We start from the raw sequence: 19,574 nt of genomic DNA, 5'->3' as shown, positions 1-19,574 counted from the left end.
TTGTTGTAGGAGTATTTTAAATGTTCACAATGTGGAACCCTAAATGTTTGTTCAATTGATTTGAGATCTTCATTGTAAAGGGTTTAAACACTGTTCAATGAACCATAAACAATTAATGAACTTGCACCTGTGGAACGGTACTTAAGACACTAACAGCTTACAGACGGTAGGCAATTAAGGTCACAGTTATGAAAACTTAGGACACTAAAGCGGCCTTTTTACTGACTCTGAAAAACACCAAAAGAAAGATGCCCAGGGTCCCTGCTCATCTGCGTGAACGTGCCTTAGGCATGCTGCAAGGAGGCATAAGGACTGCAGATGGGGCCAGGGCAATAAATTGCAATGTCCATACTGTGAGACGCCTAAGACAATCCTCCTCCCTCATGTGGTACCCTTCCTGCAGGCTCATCCTGACATGACTCTCCAGCATGACAATGCCACCAGCCATACTTCTCGTTCTGTGTGTTATTTCCTGCAAGACAGGAATGTCAGTGTTCTGCCATGGCCAGCGAAGAGCCCGGATCTCAATCCCATTGAGCACATCTGGGACCTGTTGGATCGGTGGGTGAGGGCTAGGGCCATTCCCCCAAGAAATGTCTGGGAACTTGCTGGTGCCTTGGTGGAAGAGTGGGGTAACATCACACAGCAAGAACTGGCAAATCTGGTGAAGTCCATGACGAGGAGATGCACTGTAGTACTTAATGCAGCTGGAGGCCACACCAGATACTGACGGTGACTTTTGATTTTGACCCCTCCTTTGTTCAGGGACACATTATTCAATTTCTGTTAATCACGTCTGTGGAACTTGTTCAGTTTGTCTCTCAGTTGTTGAATCTTGTTATGTTCATACACATGTTAAGTTTGCTGAAAATAAACACAGTTAACAGTGAGAGGATGTTTATTTTTTTGCTGAGTTTATTTGTTGTCTTCAGGGAGAAGGTGTTACGGGCTGTGGTTTTTCTATTTATGTTTTGAGGCTGGACTTTAGCACGTCTAGCTCGTTAGCACGTAGGACGCACTGATTGGTGTCACCTCGTTAGTCAGTATGTGTTACACCTGTGCTGGCTTGTCCATCTCGTTAGTGGGAAGGTGTTTCACCTGAGCTGGTCCAGGTTCTATTTAAGAGTGTCTGGCCCAGTGCTCCAGTTGTCTTGATAGATGTGGAGAGTCAACACCTTTAGTTGTTCCACCTTTTTGGTTTGCTTCCTGTTGTAACGTGTGTGGAGGACCAAGACGCAACAGGGAAGTGTACTCATCTTCTCTTTTTAATATATAAGAAGGAGAAACAAAATAAACACGTATACAATTAACAGAAACGACACTAACAGTTCTGTCAGGTAACAAGCACAAAACAGAATACAACTACCCACAAACCACAATACAAACACACCCCTAATTATAGGACCTTCAATCAGAGGCAACGATAGACAGCTGCCTCCAACTGAAGGCCCCAACACCAATTATCTAAACATAGAAATAAACTAACAGAACAATAACCAAAACCCTGGACTAATAAATCAAATACCCCTCTCTACATGGACACATACACACAACCACCCTGAACCACATAAAACAAATACCCCCTGCCACGTCCTGACCAAACTAAACACTAACAAATAACACCTTTACAGGTCAGAACGTGACACCTGTCTTTAAGTTTGGTGTGGGTTTTTCTTTTGTTTTCCTCTTGGGCAGATTTAGTGGGTCTCATGGTGGGTGTCTTTTAGGTCCCAGTTGTTGTTACTAGTCAACTTTCAGTGGACACCCCCATAGTGTCTTTCAGAGCCCCTCCTAAAATCCCACCTGTTTAGTTGTGGTTGTTGTCAGTGAGTCTTTGTTAGTTCCTCTTCTGTTTGAGCAACATTTCTGTTTTCTTGCTGGGGAACTTAACAACAAACAATGTAGTAAAACAAGCTGATATTTTGGGTTGGATATTGCATCCAATTGTTAATATTTTAATCAATGGCATTTCCTTAGTATGTTCATCAGTCTTTCAGTTGGTAATCTTCTGTTTTATCTTATGTTTTGTGGTAAATATTTGTTTATTTTCATTTTTTAATTGTTTTTTCCTGTGAAGCCATTGTGTTGCATCCATGTCTGAAATGTGCTATATAAATAAAGTTTGATTTGAACATATTGTAAAACAAATGAACCCAACAGACTTGCCTGACCTTGACCGACCAATCAAGACTCATGTCTTTAGACTTGCTAAACCAATGAACAAATATGTGCAAAAGCAACACGTATCTTGGTCCATCTTAGTATGAAAAACAATGAAACAAACAAATGGATCAAACAGATCAATCCCACTTTTCCAGCCTGCTGAAGGCGTGGTGGAGTGGTAAACACCACCCCCGGCTCTACCAGGGGCTTGAGGTGGTCTCCCACAGCTCTGTTTATGTCATGTTCTGTGGCCTTGCTGTTCCTTTTCTTGACTACCCCTGCAACACAGAAACACATTTAGTCATATTATAAAAAACACTCAAAGTAATGGATATGGAGCATCTACAGGCTCAGTTACACCTGGTACCTAAATGTGATTTCTGTCATCCGATCACTCCAAACTGCATTGGGTTCAGATCTACCAGGATGGGCCTTTGACAGTCTGGACGCAGTCAAGCCACTGAATATGCATAAGCAATGTAAAGAGATGGGGTGAATGAGTGGGGAAAAATACATTTTACACAAATTACCTTCATAAATCAAATCAAATGTTATTGGTCACATACAGGTGTTCAGCAGATGTTATTGCAGGAGTAGCAAAATGCTTGTCCTTCTAGTTCCCACAGTGCAGCAATATCTAACAAGTAATATCTAACAATTTCACAACAAATACCTAATACACACAAATCTAAGTAAAGGAATGGAATTAGGAATATATAAATATATGGATAAACAATGTCAGAGCAGCATAGACTGAGATACAGTTTATACATATGAGATAAGAAATGCAAGATATGTGAACATTATTAAAGGGACAATGATTTCATGATGCCTGTTTAACAGTCTGATGGCCTTGAGATAGAAGCTATTTTTCAGTCTTTCGGTCCCAGCTTTGATGCACCTGTACTGACCTCGCCTTCTGAATGATAGCGGGTGAACAGGCAGTGGCTCGGGTAAAAACAAAGAACAAATATGTGTGTCTGAGGGGAAATTAACTTTCATACAGCCAAAATGGGTGAGAAATTACACCAATATCAGTGGACAATTTGTACTAATGTAAATAAACATAGATGATGGAACATATTCCCTTTTGCTGACGTGATGAACCACTAAGGGGACATAAATATTTACCATCTAAACCATGTGTGACCTCTCACCTCTCTGGCTGTAGAAGTGTTCTTCCTAACCAGTCCCTCAACAGCTCTCTGACTGAGCTCCACCCTCACTGGGTCTTCAGAGGAGAGGAAGGCTGAGGAGGGATGGAAGGATGAATGGATCAGTCAGTCAATAAAGTGTAGAGCTGCTGTCTGACAAAATCACTATTTTAGTAGTTCATTAAAGTAAATAAGGCTTTATGCTGAATACTAACTATCAATCACTTAGATCATGTATTTTCATGTAGAGATACATCCTTGGGACGTCCCTAGCCCGTTGAAGTTGACATTTAAAATGGTTAAGGTAGGGGTTAAGGTTAGGGTTTAGGGTAGGGATGTCCCAAGGATCCCAGATAGCATTGACCATCGTGCATTCTTCTGTCTCTTTTACATAGCAGGTGTACAATAAACAGACAAGACAAGTTGGCACGCAATGGATTATGGAACATATTCCCTTTTTTTACCTTTATTTAAATTGGCAAGTCAGTTAAGAACAAATTCTTATTTACAATGATGGCCTATGAACAGTACCTTCCTAGACAATGTGCTGGACAGTAATTATTTATGTGACAGATCAATGAGGTCAGATCCCAATACCCATGTAGACATAGCTTACTGACAGATCAATGAGGTCAGATCCCAATACCCATGTAGACATAGCTTACTGACAGATCAATGAGGTTAGATCCCAATACCCATGTAGACATAGCTTACTGACAGATCAATGAGGTTAGATCCCAATACCCATGTAGACATAGATTACTGACAGATCAATGAGGTTAGATCCCAATACCCATGTAGACATAGCTTACTGACAGATTCATGTGGTTAGATTCCAATACCCATGTAGACATAGATTACTCACAGATCAATGAGGTTAGATCCCAATACCCATGTAAACATAGCTTACTGACAGATCAATGAGGTCAGATTCCAATACCCATGTAGACATAACTTACTGACAGATCAATGAGGTTAGATCCCAATACCCATGTAAACATAGCTTACTGACAGATCAATGAGGTTAGATCCCAATACCCATGTAGACATAGCTTACTGACAGATCAATGAGGTTAGATCCCAATACCCATGTAAACATAGCTTACTGACAGATCAATGAGGTTAGATCCCAATACCCATGTAAACATAGCTTACTGACAGATCAATGAGGTTAGATCCCAATACCCATGTAAACATAGCTTACTGACAGATCAATGAGGTTAGATCCCAATACCCATGTAGACATAGCTTACTGACAGATCAATGAGGTTAGATCCCAATACCCATGTAAACATAGCTTACTGACAGATCAATGAAGTCAGATCCCAATACCCATGTAGACACAGCTTACTGACAGATCAATGAAGTCAGATCCCAATACCCATGTATTGCGAACAGGTCGATTGTAGCGGTAGTTGTTTCGATAACTTTACAGTTGTTTCGCCCGCGGTGGTTATTGGAGACGTGGTTTCCTGGAAGAAACCGTTGTTGTGCATCATCTTTCAACGCTCCAATACCTGATAATGACCAAACCTGTAGAGGCTGTTTGGGAATTAAACTTTAATTAACCTGAAAGAGTTGCTTCATAGTAGAAACATCTGTTGGGTTGGTAGAATGTGGAAAGACCCACATCATTGGTTAATATTCACTGTAGTAGAAACATCTGTTGTGTTGGTAGAATGTGGAAAGACCCACCTCATTGGTTAATATTCACTGTAGTATTACCATCTGTTGGGTTGGTAGAATGTGGAAAGACCCACCTCATTGGTTAATATTCACTGTAGTAGAAACATCTGTTGGGTTGGTAGAATGTGGAAAGACCCACCTCATTGGTTAATATTCACTGTAGTAGAAACATCTGTTGGGTTGGTAGAATGTAGAAAGACCCACCTCATTGGTTAATATTCACTGTAGTATTAACATCTGTTGGGTTGGTAGAATGTGGAAAGACCCACCTCATTGGTTAATATTCACTGTAGTATTACCATCTGTTGGGTTGGTAGAATGTAGAAAGACCCACCTCATTGGTTAATATTCACTGTAGTATTACCATCTGTTGGGTTGGTAGAATGTAGAATTAGGTTATAAATTCATACTTATTACAAATCTGCAGTTGTCTGACTATTATATTATTATTTAATGAAAGAAATGTAAAAATGCACTTTTTGTCTGGAAATAAAATAAACATTTATCTGCCTTAACCACTCCAGTCAACAGATGGCGATGTGCGTCTTTCAGGCGATGCTATCAGCGTGACGTATAATCTAGTGGACGGAACACTTCTTCAACAACATCTAGTCAGCCACTACGGTAGCTTCCTAGCCGAAACATTCAAGCTGTTCAGACTTCTTCGGTGTATATTTGCCTCTGTATTTAAAGCATAATTCTGTCATATAACTAGTTTCCCCATTTAATGTCATATTTCCGTATAGTCAGGTAACGTTAGCTGGCTTGATAAATTAGCCTATCACCAGGCTAGTCGCTAACTAGCTAGGTTAGCTGGCTAACATCCCCGACCATGAGTTCACTAAGTTACTCTCCTCCTGCTAAAGAAGAGGAGGTCTGCTGGACGGAGAAAGAAACTCTTGTGAAAAAGGAGGAGGAAGAGAAAGATGTTACAATACAACAACAAGTAGAGGGTGAGGCTTTTACCGTGAAAGAAGAAGAGAAAGACGTTACAGTGAAAGAAGAGGAAGACGCGTTCAGAGTGAAAGAGGAGGAGGATGTTACAGTAAAAGAAGAGGAGGAAGAGAAAGAGGAGGATTCAGTTTTTGGAGTGAAGGAGGAGGAGGGGGAGATGACTGTCACATTGAAGGAGGAGAAGGAAGAACAATAACAGGAGGAGGAGACAGGCGACCTGATTAAGACCAGTAAGTACTGTCTTAGAAACAGCAGCACAAACTATTGTTGAACTGATGCGTGGTTTTAAAGCAGCGTTCTACTGAATGTTTATGCTTTAAAAACCTCTCTGGGCTATGTGGGACGATTTCGTCCCACCTACGTAACAGCCACTTCAATCCAGTGGCGCGATTTTTGAATCGTTAGAAATGCTATAACTTCAATTTCTCAAACATATGACTATTTCACAGCTATTTAAAGACAAGAATCTCGTTAATCTAACCCCACTGTCCGATTTCAAAAAGGCTTTACAACAAAAGCAAAACATTAGATTATGTCAGCAGAGTACCCAGCCAGAAATAATCACACAGCCATTTTTCAAGCTAGCATATCATGTCACATAAACCCAAACCATATCTAAATGCAGCACTAACCTTTGATGATCTTCATCAGATGACACACCTAGGACATTGTGTTATACAATACATGCATGTCTGTTCAATCAAGTTCATATTTATATCAAAAACCAGCTTTTTACATTAGCATATGACGTTCAGAACTAGCATTCCCACCGAACACTTCCGGTGATTTTACTAAATTACTCACGATAAACGTTCACAAAAAGCATAACAATTATTTTAAGAATTATAGATACATTACCCCTCTATGCACTCGATATGTCCGATTTTAAAATAGCTTTTCGGATGAAGCACATTTTGCAATAATCTAAGTACATAGCCCGGCATTACAGGGCTAGCTATTTAGATACCCACCCAGTTCAGCCTCCACCAAAATCACATTTCCTATAAGAAAAATGTTCTTACCTTGCTTGTTCTTCATCAGAATACACTGCCAGGACTTCTACTTCAATAACAAATGTTGGTTTGGTCCCAAATAATCCATCGTTATATTCCAACAGCGACGTTTTGTTCGTGAGTTCTAGAATGCTTCTTCGCGGTGTCGCGCATGGCGCATTGGCGTGTCAAAAATGTCTAAATATTCCATTACCGTACTTCGAAGCATGTCAACCGCTGTTTAAAACCAATTTTTATGCCATTTATGTCGTAGAGAAGTGATAATATTCCGACCGGGAGTATGCATTGAGCCTAAACAGCCGAATAAAATTTCTCCTCAGAAGCGACTCATGCACGCGCATCATTGAAAGGTCCTCCGAGCATCCACTTACAAAAGGCGATAATATGTTTCAACCTGAGGTTCCCTCGTAAACCTTCAGTTATTTCGCGGGCTCTGAGAGCCTATTGGAGCCCTGGGAATTGTCACGTTACAGCTAAGATCCTTACTTTTCAATAAAAAGAGGTAAGACGCACGACTCCTTGTCAGACAGGGTACTTCCTGCTTGAAGCCTTGTCAGGTTTTTGCCTGCCATAGGAGTTCTGTTATACTCACAGACACCATTCAAACAGTTTTAGAAAATTCAGAGTGTTTTCTATCCAAACCTGAACAATAATATGCATATTCTAGCTTCTGAGTTGGTGTAGGAGGCAGTTAAAAATGGGAACATATTTTTTCCAAAATTCTCAATACTGCCCCCTATACCAAACAGGTTAATATGTTTTTATTTAATGTAGGAATTGATAACTACACTGTAAGATGTGTATACCACCAAAGAGCGGGTCACCAACAAAACCTAAACAATGGATTAGCAAATTCACAACTTTAATGTCACTCAGAATTGACAAACAAGATATAAATGACTGGTGATGTGTGTTGCTATAGTAACCCGTGGGGGGAAGTGAACACCCAGACAGTGGGCATCTTTGAAAACAAAACCAGGAAGGTACTTCATAGTTACCCAGAAAGGATTTGATGTTGAGATTAAAAACTGCTGCATTGGCCTTTTAATGTAAGATACATATGGCTTCTTATATGTTTTATTTATCCAACATAACTGTGAAGGATTTCAATTAAAATAGTCAACAAGAAACAATAATAATAATAATAACTTTGACTACATACATCCTTCTAGCTAACTGACCACAACTTTCATTGTAATTCATGTAAATTAAGTTAGGTTTTAGTTAAGTTAGTTTATGAGAGTTTTCAAAAAAGTAATATGTACACATTTTGTGGGACATTCTGTATATTGTAAAATTTGACTGCGTGACACATTTAATTTAATATCCAACTTTTAACCTCTGAAATATAGCTAACGGTTTGCTAATGTTGCTAGTTTAACGTAGTTGCTAAATGTTGATATAACTGCTTAGTAACCAAAAGGGAAAGAAATGTTGTCAAGCTATAGATAGATAGTAGAGCTCAGCCTAAAACATGACATTATCTATTATTATAGAGCTCTGCTCAGCCTAAAACATGACATTATCTATTATTAGAGAGCTCTGCTCAGCCTAAAACATTACATTATCTATTATTATAGAGCTCTGCTCAGCCTAAAACATGACATTATCTATTATTATAGAGCTCTGCTCAGCCTATAAACATGACATTATCTATTATTATAGAGCTCTGCTCAGCCTATAAACATGATATTATCTATTATTATAGAGCTCTGCTCAGCCTAAAACATGACATTATCTATTATTATAGAGCTCTGCTCAGCCTAAAACATGACATTATCTATTATTATAGAGCTCTGCTCAGCCTATAAACATTACATTATCTATTATTATAGAGCTCTGCTCAGCCTAAAACATGACATTATCTATTATTATAGAGCTCTGCTCAGCCTAAAACATTACATTATCTATTATTATAGAGCTCTGCTCAGCCTATAAACATGACATTATCTATTATTATAGAGCTCTGCTCAGCCTATAAACATGACATTATCTATTATTATAGAGCTCTGCTCAGCCTATAAACATGACATTATCTATTATTATAGAGCTCTGATCAGCCTATAACATGACATTATCTATTATTATAGAGCTCTGCTCAGCCAATAAACATGACATTATCTATTATTATAGCTTTGCTCAGCCTATAAACATGACATTATCTATTATTATTGAGCTCTGCTCAGCCTATAAACATGACATGATCTATTATTATAGAGCTCTGCTCAGCCTATAAACATGACATTATCTATTATTATAGAGCTCTGCTCAGCCTAAAAAAATGACATTATCTATTATTATAGAGCTCTGATCAGCCTGTAAACATGATATTATCTATTATTATAGAGCTCTGTTCAGCCTATAAACATGACATTATCTATTATTATAGAGCTCTGTTCAGCCTATAAACATGACATTATCTATTATTATAGAGCTCTGATCAGCCTGTAAACATGACAATATCTATTATTATAGAGCTCTGTTCAGCCTATAAACATGACATGATCTATTATTATAGAGCTCTGATCAGCCTATAAACATGACATTATCTATTATTATAGAGATCTGATCAGCCTATAAACATGACAATATCTATTATTATAGAGCTCTGTTCAGCCTATAAACATGACATTATCTATTATTATAGAGCTCTGATCAGCCTGTAAACATGACATTATCTATTATTATAGAGCTCTGCTCAGCCTGTAAACATGACATTATCTATTATTATATGACGATGACGTGGATCTCTATTAAGGCAGCCCCCCACACCTCTCTGATTCAGAGGGGTTGGGTTAAATACGGGACACACATTTCAGTTGAATCCATTCAGTGTACTAGGTATCCCCCTTTCCCTATTATAGAGCTCTGCTCAGCCTATAAACATGAAAGCAAGATTAGATTTTATGTTCTACATTATCATTATTATTATAATTATTAGGGCGCCCCCCAAGTTTTTATTAAATTATGGAATGTTCTGAAAACTGACTTCAGGTTTTTGAGGAATCTAGCCTCACAGGAAGACAGTTTTATTTTATGGAGGTTTAATTCAGTTCTTTGTTTAGTATTTAACTAAATACTCTGTTTGTCTTTGGTAGGAGAGGGACCAGACTCTCACTCTGACAGTGGGGAGACTCCTTCAGTGGAACCAGACCCAGAGACACCCAAACCAGCGAGACGACACCACTGTTCCCAGTGTGGAAAGAGTTTTAAGTGGTTAAGGAACCTGAAAGTACATGAGAGAACACATACAGGAGAAAACCCTTATGATTGCTCCCACTGTGGAAAGAGTTTTACCAAGTTAGGGAACCTAAAAGAGCATGAGAGGACACACACAAGAGAAAAGCATTTCCAATGTTCACAGTGTGGAAAGAGGTTTACTTAGTTACGGTACCTGAAACGACATGAAGAAATACACACAGAAGATAGGATGACCTAGCACTGCTCTCAGTGTGGAAAGATATTTGCTGGGTTAGGGAACCTGAAAATACATATGAGAATACACTCTGGAGAGAAGCCTCACCACTGTTCCCACTGTGTAAAGAGTTTTACTCAGTTAGAGAGCCTGAAAACACATGAGAGGGGACACACTGGAGAGAAGCCTTACCACTGTTCCCACTGTGTAAAGAGTTTTACTCAGTTAGGGAGCCTGAAAACACATGAGAGGGGACACACTGGAGAGAAGCCTTATCACTGTTCCCACTGTGCAAGGAATTTTAGGTGGTATGCGAGCCTGAAGGAGCATGAGAGAATACACACAGGAGAAAAGCCTTACCAATGTTCCCGATGTGAAAAGAGTTTTACCCGGTTAGGGAGCTTGAAAAGGCATGGGAGAACATACACAGGAGAAAAGACTTTCCAACATACTAATACACAGGAGGAGAAGACATCCCACTGCTCTCATTGTGAAAATACATTTTCTCAGTCAGAGGACCTGAAATCACACAAGAGAATAGAGAGGCTGTGACTTATGTTTTTGATTGAGAGGCTGTGACTTATGTTTTTGATTGAGAAATTGTGTTTTTGTTCATGCTACATTAAATCATATTGTATGAATGAAATCATACTGAAAAATAGGTCAACATTTTTTTTCCATCTCAAGAAATGATCATGTCGAAAATCGGATTAAAATATTTAAAAAAATATTATGTTTTGATTATGAACTTAAGATTGATTGAATGCAAGTGTAAACCCCTAAATGTTGTTCACTATATAATTGGGATATTTCAAAAATGTTAATTATTAAATAGATTAATATTAGTATTTCTTCATTCAGATTGTCATTGTAAATGCGAATTGGTTCTCAATTGACATATCTGATTAAATAAAGGTGAAATAAAGTAAATGCCATATTATTTTGGGGAAGTCTATTTGATTCTATGTTCGGACATATAAAGTGCGTTTGTGAAAACTATTTTTAAGATGCTGCATAGTGATTTTCCAAACTCACTTCAAAAAGAGAGACTTGAGGATGGGACATGTTTGTGACATCACTGCTATTTCCAATCTGAGTGTTCCATTCCATCCTTTCCTCTATTTAGAATCTAATAGTGTCCATTCCATCCTTTCCTCTATATAGAATCTAAAAGTGTTCCATTCCATCCTTTCCTCTATTTAGAATCTAAAAGTGTTCCATTCCATCCTTTCCTCTATTTAGAATCTAATAGTGTTCCATTCCATCCTTTCCTCTATTTAGAATCTAAAAGTGTTCCATTCCATCCTTTCCTCTATTTAGAATCTAATAGTGTTCCATTCCATCCTTTCCTCTATTTAGAATCTAATAGTGTTCCATTCCATCCTTTCCTCTATTTAGAATCTAATAGTGTTCCATTCCATCCTTTCCTCTATTTAGAATCTAATAGTGTTCCATTCCATCCTTTCCTCTATTTAGAATCTAATAGTGTTCCATTCCATCCTTTCCTCTATTTAGAATCTAATAGTGTTCCATTCCATCCTTTCCTCTATTTAGAATCTAATAGTGTTCCATTCTATCCTTTCCTCTATTTAGAATCTAATAGTGTTCCATTCCATCCTTTCCTCTATTTAGAATCTAATAGTGTTCCATTCTATCCTTTCCTCTATTTAGAATCTAATAGTGTTCCATTCCATCCTTTCCTCTATTTAGAATCTAATAGTGTTCCATTCCATCCTTTCCTCTATTTAGAATCTAATAGTGTTCCATTCCATCCTTTCCTCTATATAGAATCTAATAGTGTTCCATTCCATCCTTTCCTCTATTTAGAATCTAATAGTGTTCCATTCTATCCTTTCCTCTATTTAGAATCTAATAGTGTTCCATTCCATCCTTTCCTCTATTTAGAATCTAATAGTGTTCCATTCCATCCTTTCCTCTATTTAGAATCTAATAGTGTTCCATTCCATCCTTTCCTCTATTTAGAATCTAATAGTGTTCCATTCCATCCTTTCCTCTATTTAGAATCTAATAGTGTTCCATTCCATCCTTTCCTCTATTTAGAATCTAATAGTGTTCCATCCTTTCCTCTATTTAGAATCTAATAGTGTCCATTCCATCCTTTCCTCTATTTAGAATCTAATAGTGTTCCATTCCATCCTTTCCTCTATTTAGAATCTAATAGTGTTCCACTCCATACATTCCTCTATTTAGAATCTAATAGTGTTCCATTCCATCCTTTCCTCTATTTAGAATCTAATAATATTCCATTCCTTCATTTAAGCCACTGTAACAGTTGTGTTTAATCATGTTGACTGACAAAAGAGACGTTACAGCATGCCTGCCAACTGGTTATATGGCAAAATGTTGATATGTCAAATGTGACCAGGTTTGCGCAGATTGCTTTCAGAGGTAGGCTGTACCCAGAGTAATAGAGGACACTACAGTGGGGGAAAAAAGTATTTGATCCCCTGCTGATTTTGTACGTTTGCCCACTGACAAAGAAAGGATCAGTCCATAATTTCAATGGTAGGTTTATTTGAACAGTGAGAGACAGAATAACGCATGTCAAAAATGTTATAAATTGATTTGCATTTTAATGAGGGAAATAAGTATTTGACCCCCTCTCAATCAGAAAGATTTCTGGCTCCCAGGTGTCTTTTATACAGGTAACGTGCTGAGATTAGGAGCACACTCTTAAAGGGAGTGCTCCTAACCGCAGCTTGTTACCTGTAAAAAAGACACCTGTCCACAGAAGCAATCAATCAGATTCCAAACTCTCCACCATGGCCAAGACCAAAGAGCTCTCCAAGGATGTCAGGGACAAGATTGTAGACCTACACAAGGCTGGAATGGGCTACAAGACCATCGCCAAGCAGCTTGGTGAGAAGGTGACAACATTTGGTGCGATTATTCGCAAATGGAAGAAACACAAAAGAACTGTCAATATCCCTCGGCCTGGGGCTCCATGCAAGATCTCACCTCCTGGAGTTGCAATGATCATGAGAACGGTGAGGAATCAGCCCAGAACTACACGGGAGGATCTTGTCAATGATCTCAAGGCAGCTGGGACCATAGTCACCAAGAAAACAATTGGTAACACACTACGCCGTGAAGGACTGAAATCCTGCAGCGCCCGCAAGGTCCCCCTGCTCAAGAATACATATACATGCCCGTCTGAAGTTTGCCAAAGATTATCTGAATGACTCAGAGGACAACTGGTGAAAGTGTTGTGGTCAGATGAGACCAAAATGGAGCTCTTTGACATCAACTCAACTCGCCGTGTTTGGAGGAGAGGAATGCTGCCTATGACCCCAAGAACACCATCTCTACCGTCAAACATGGAGGTGGAAACATTATGCTTTGGGGGTGTTTTTCTGCTAAGGGGACAGGACAACTTCACCGCATCAAAGGGACGATGGACGGGGCCATGTACCATCAAATCTTGGGTGAGAACCTCCTTCCCTCAGCCAGGGCATTGAAAATGGGTCGTGGATGGGTATTCCAGCATGACAATGACCCAAAACACACGGCCAAGGCAACAAAGGAGTGGCTCAAGAAGAAGCACATTCAGGTCCTGGAGTGGCCTAGCCAGTCTCCAGACCTTAATCTCATAGAAAATCTGTGGAGGGAGCTGAAGGTTCGAGTTGCCAAACGTCAGCCTCGAAACCTTAATGTCTTGGAGAAGATTTGCAAAGAGGAGTGGGACAAAATCCCTCCTGAGATGTGTGCAAACCTGGTGGCCAACTACAAGAAACGTCTGACCTCTGTGATTGCCAACAAGGGATTTGCCACCAAGTACTAAGTCATGTTTTGCAGAGGGGTCAAATACTTATTTCCCTCATTAAAATGCAAATCATTTTATAACATTTTTGACATGCGTTTTTCTAGATTTCTTTGTTGGTATTCTGTCTCTCATTGTTCAAATAAACCTACTATTAAAATTATAGACTGATCATTTCTTTGTAAGTGGGCAAACGTACGAAATCAGCAGGGGATCAAATACTTTTTTCCCCCACTGTATATGTTTTGTTGAATGGCCGGAATTTTTATCGATAATCAAGGAGCAATTGGGGATTTTAACGTTTAGTTTGGTTTTATTGTACAATCTTTTCCCTAAAAGTAAATTGAATCTCTTCCTTATTTCATCAAAAGTAGATCCATAAAATCAACACACTTCCAGCTCTTTGCATGTTTTTTTCTTGGCAAAATTGTTTTTACCAGGAGACTTTACCAGTAGTGCCACTTTCTCAAAATGAGCATGCTGTAGGAGGAGGGGTTTGTGTTTTACCAGGAGACCGGGGCCGATCCCCATTTAGGAATGTATGCTTTGCCTACGCACTCATTTCATGCTCTGCATACCTACCTTGGGCGCTCTTTTCATTAAACATTTCATTAAACCGCTGAAAACCCTCACATTTGTTGGCAAACATATTTTCTGATGGAGTTTTCATTTCAATAGAGTTTTCAGTACATTCCATCTTAAGCCATCCCTTTAAATATGGTGTACCTTTTTAATTAGAATGTTTTGCCTTTTACTGAGGAGTGGCTTCCATCTGGCCACTGGACCATCAAGGCCTGGTTGGTGGAGTGCCGCAGAGATGGTGTCCATCTGGAAGGCTCTCCCATCTCCACAAAGGAACTCTGGAGTGCTTTCATAGTGACCATCGACCATCTCGGGTGGTTGTTGTCCTTGATGATCTTTTTGGCCTTCCTGTGAAATTGGGTGCTGTATATGTCCTGGAGAGCAGGTAGTTTTTCCCCCGTGATGCGTTGGGCAGACCGCATCACCGGGGGGGTGCAGTTGCAGGCATTACAAGTTGCCGTACCAGGCGTTGATACAGCCTGACAGAATGCTCTCAATTGTGCATCTGTAAAAGTTTGTGAGGGTTTTAGGTGCCAAGCCAAATTTCTTCAGCCTCCTGAGGTTGAAGTCGCTGTTGCGCCTTCTTCACCACATTTCTGTGTGGGTGGACCATTTCAGTTTGCCAGTGATGTGTACGACGATGAACTTTAATCTTTCCACCTTCTCCACTACTGTCCCATTGATGTGGATGGTGGGGTGCTCCCTCTGCTGTTACCTGAAGTCCACGACTATCTCCTTTGTTTTGTTGACGTTGGGCGAGAGGTTATTTTCCTGGCACCACACTCCCAGGTCCCTCACCTCCGCCCTGTGGGTTGTCTCCTCATTGCTGGTAATCTGGCCTACTACTGCTGTGTTGTCTGCAACTTGATGATTGAGGGCCACGCAGTCATGGTGAATAGGAAGTACAGAAGGGGGCTGAGCACCCATCCTTGTGGGTATCAGTGACATGGAGTTTTTTTTTCATACCTTCACCACCTGGGGGTGGTCTGTCAGGAAGTCCAGGACCCAGTTACACAAGGCGGAGTTCAGACCCAGGGCCTCAAGCTTAATGAAGAGCTTGGTGGGTACTATGGTGTTGAATGCTGAGCTATAGTCAATGAACAGCATTCTTACATAGGTATTCCTCTTGTCCAGATGGGATAGGGCAGTGCGATGGTGATTATATCGTCTGTGGATCTATTGAGGCGGTAAGCAAATTGAAGTGGGTCTAGGGTATCAGGGAAGGTAGAGGTGATATGATCCTTGACTAGTCTCTCAAAGCACTTCATGATGATGGAAGTGAGTGCTACGGGGCGATAGTCATTTAGTTCAGTTACCTTTGCCTTCCGGGCTCCCGAGTGGCGCAACGGTTGCACCCTCGACAACTACTATGATTATTATTATTTGACAATGCTGGTCATTTATGAACATTTGAACATCTAGGCCATGTGCTGTTATAATCTCCACCCGGCACAGCCAGAAGAGGACTGGCCACCCCTCATAGCCTGGTTCCTCTCTAGGTTTCTTCCTAGGTTTTGGCCTTTCTAGGGAGTTTTTCCCAGCCACCGTGCTTCTGCACCTGCATTGCTTGCTGTTTGGGGTTTTAGGCTGGGTTTCTGTACAGCACTTTGAGATATCAGCTGATGTAAGAAGGGCTATATAAATAAATTTGATTTGATTTGATTTACAGCACTGCATCTCAGTGCAAGATTCATCACTACAGTCCCTGGTTCGAATCCAGGCTGAATCACATCCGGCTGTGATTGGGAGTCACTGCGTCGTCCTTGTTTGGCCAGGGTAGGCCATCATTGGAAATAAAGAATTTGTTCTTAACTGACTTGCCTAGTTAAATAAAATAAAAAAAATAAAAAAATATATATTGGGTACAGGAACAATGGTGGACATCTTGAAGCATGTGGGGACAGTAGACTGGAATAGGGAGAGATTGAATATGTCTGTAATATGTCTCATAGCAAAGGGGCCAAATACTTATGTAAATAAGGTATTTCTGTTTTTATTTGTAATAATTTTCCGATAATTTCTAAAAACCTGCTTTCGCTTTGTCATTATGGGGTATTGTGTGTAGATTGATGAGGAACATTTTCTAATAAATCCATTTTAGAATAAAGCTAACAAAATTTGGAAAAAGGAAAGTGTCTGAATACTTTCCTTTTACGCTATCAACTAAAGTTTTAAAAAGATGATTAAATCCATGTAAAATAATCTTTGTCTGAAAATAAAATATGATCCTCAACTGCGTTTCCCTCCAGTCAGCAGACGGCGATGTGCGTCTTTCAGGCGATGCTGCAGCGTGACGTATAATCTAGTGGACGGTTCTTCATAAACAGCTCGTCAACCACCTCGGTAGCTTGCTAGCCAACATAGCCGAAAGATTCAAGCTATTTATACGCTTTCGGTCTATATTATCTACTGTGTTTTAGACACACTTCTGTCGTATCTACTTGTTAACCTATTATATTTAATATTACGTTATTATTTATTAGTCAGCTATAGTAGCTGGCTGGTTAAGTTAGCACTAGCCTAGTCGCTAATGATAGCTAGCTAGCTAACATCCCCGAACATGAGCTCCCTAAACTACTCCCGTCCTGTTAAAGAAGAGGTCTGCTGGACGGAGAAAGAAGCTCTGGGGCTGAACATTGTCGTGAAAGAGGAGAAGGAAGAGGAGGATGTCACAGTAAAACAAGAAGTAGAGGGTGAGGCTGTTACAGTGAAAGAAGAAGAGAAAGAGGAGGATGCCGTTTTTGGAGTGAAGAAGGAAGGAGAGATTACTGTCACATTGGAAGATGAGGAGGAGAAAGGAGATCTGAGTAACACCAGTAAGTACCGCCTTCAATTTGTTTTTAACTTTGGATATTCGGAGTTGGCTCGTCAGTACCTCTTCAACGGAGGGCCCTGGGATGATGACTGATATGTCTAGAATCAGACGACGTAGAGAACAAGCTGCCCCTTATTTTCTCTGTTCCGTTTCCAAAAAGTGAATCCTCATATATTTGAGGAGGGTCTATCTGGGGGGCACGGCATGTAGTGATTTTAATGTAGTGATGTTTAGAGGTCGACCGATTATGATTTTTCGATACCGATTATTGGAGGACCAAAGAAACCCGATACCGATGAATCGGCCAATTTTTATTTATTTTTTAAATTTATTTTTATGACAATTACAACAATACTGAATGAACACTTATTTTAACTTAATATAATACAAGTAAAAGTGCAATATGTGCCATGTAAAAAAGCTAATGTTTAAGTGCCTTGCTCAGAACATGAGAACATATGAAAGCTAGTGGTTCCTTTTAACATGAGTCTTCAATATTCCCAGGTAAAATGTTTTAGGTTGTAGTTATTATAGGAATTATAGGACTATTTCTCTCTATACGATTTGTATTTCATGTACCTTTGACTATTGGATGTTCTTATAGGCACTTTAGTATTGCCAGTGTAACAGTATAGCTTCCGTCCCTCTCCTCGCTCCTACCTGGGCTCGAACCAGGTGTAGCTCCCTCCAGTAACCACGAGCACAACCGTTCCTTGATTTTAACTGGCGGCTTTATTCTGTAGTTTAGTCAGAATTATCACCTTCCGTGAGAGCTATAAAGTAAATGAAAATACAGTTTAAGCACACTCTTACACCTTCTTGTCTTATGAGTGACTTATTAGCTTGGTATAACGCTGAAGTGCTTACATACATAAACAGTTTAGCCGGAGCTATAACAGTATCAGATTCAACACACGAATAAAGGAAAAATACCTCATTGGCTGCTTATTACAGAAGGGAGGAAATCAAACTTCACACTTATTATTCCTGGCATGAATTCACGCTTCATCCTAACATACACATATCAACCTTTACGAACTACACCCGGTAACATGAAAATTTAGCTAACACCGCGCGGGAATGCCTTCACCCCCAAAGGTGTGTTGCTACGATAATGATCCCCGTTACAACAGTTATTAGCCACGTAGTTCCACTTGTCTTATCATTTCACCCGCATAGCGAACACGTAAACAATTCAAACAAAAAACAACGACATAGACTTACAGAATAATTGTCAGTTACACCAGGAACACATCGACAACAGCCACCCTCGAAGCAGCGTTACCCATGTAGAGCAAGGGGAACAACTACTCCAAGTCTCAGAGCAAGTGACGTTTGAAACGCTATTAGCGCGCACCCGCTAACTAGCTAGCCATTTCACATCGGTTACACGAGCCTCATCTTGGGAGTTGACAGGCTTGAAGTCATAAACAGCGCATTGCATTCGAAGGGCTGCTGGCAAAACGCACGAAAGTGCTATTTTGAATGAATGCTTACGAGCCTGCTGCTGCCTACCATCGCTCAGTCAGACTGCTCTATCAAATCATAGACTTAATTATAAAATATTAAACACACAGAAATACGAGCCTTAGGTAATTAATATGGTCGAATCCGGAAACTATTATCTCGAAAACAAAACGTTTTTTTCTTTCAGTGAAACACAGAACCGGTCCGTATTTTATCTAACGGGTGGCATCCCTAAGTCTAAATATTCCTGTTACATTGCACAACCTTCAATGTTATGTCATAATTATGTAAAATTCTGGGAAATTAGTTCGCAACGAGCCAGGCAATGAACGCAAGAGCAGTGACACAATTTCATGTTAGCAGGCAATATTAACTAAATATGCAGGTTTAAAAATATATACTTGTGTATTGATTTTAAAGAAAGGCATTGATGTTTATGGTTAGTTACATTGGTGCAACGACAGTGCTTTTTTAGCAAATGTGCTTTTGGTAAATCATCCCCCGTTTGGCGAAGTTGGCTGTCTTTGTTAGGAAGAAATAGTCT

General features: G+C 39.7%; 1 long non-coding RNA gene across 1 annotated transcript; it reads left to right on the top strand.

Moving 5' to 3' along the window:
• The first annotated feature begins 6,149 nt into the window (after window positions 1–6,149).
• LOC115178453 (uncharacterized) lies at window positions 6,150–10,270 on the top strand. The gene is made up of 2 exons (XR_003872631.1): window positions 6,150–6,187; window positions 10,069–10,270. It is a non-coding gene; the product is annotated as an uncharacterized LOC115178453 (long non-coding RNA).
• Window positions 10,271–19,574: the final 9,304 nt, after the last annotated feature.

Source organism: Salmo trutta, chromosome 38 (assembly GCF_901001165.1).
Source record: "Salmo trutta chromosome 38, fSalTru1.1, whole genome shotgun sequence".
Lineage (NCBI taxonomy): Eukaryota > Metazoa > Chordata > Actinopteri > Salmoniformes > Salmonidae > Salmo > Salmo trutta.
Note: the sequence above shows the minus strand (reverse complement) of the source record. Positions and strands in the feature narration are given on the sequence as shown.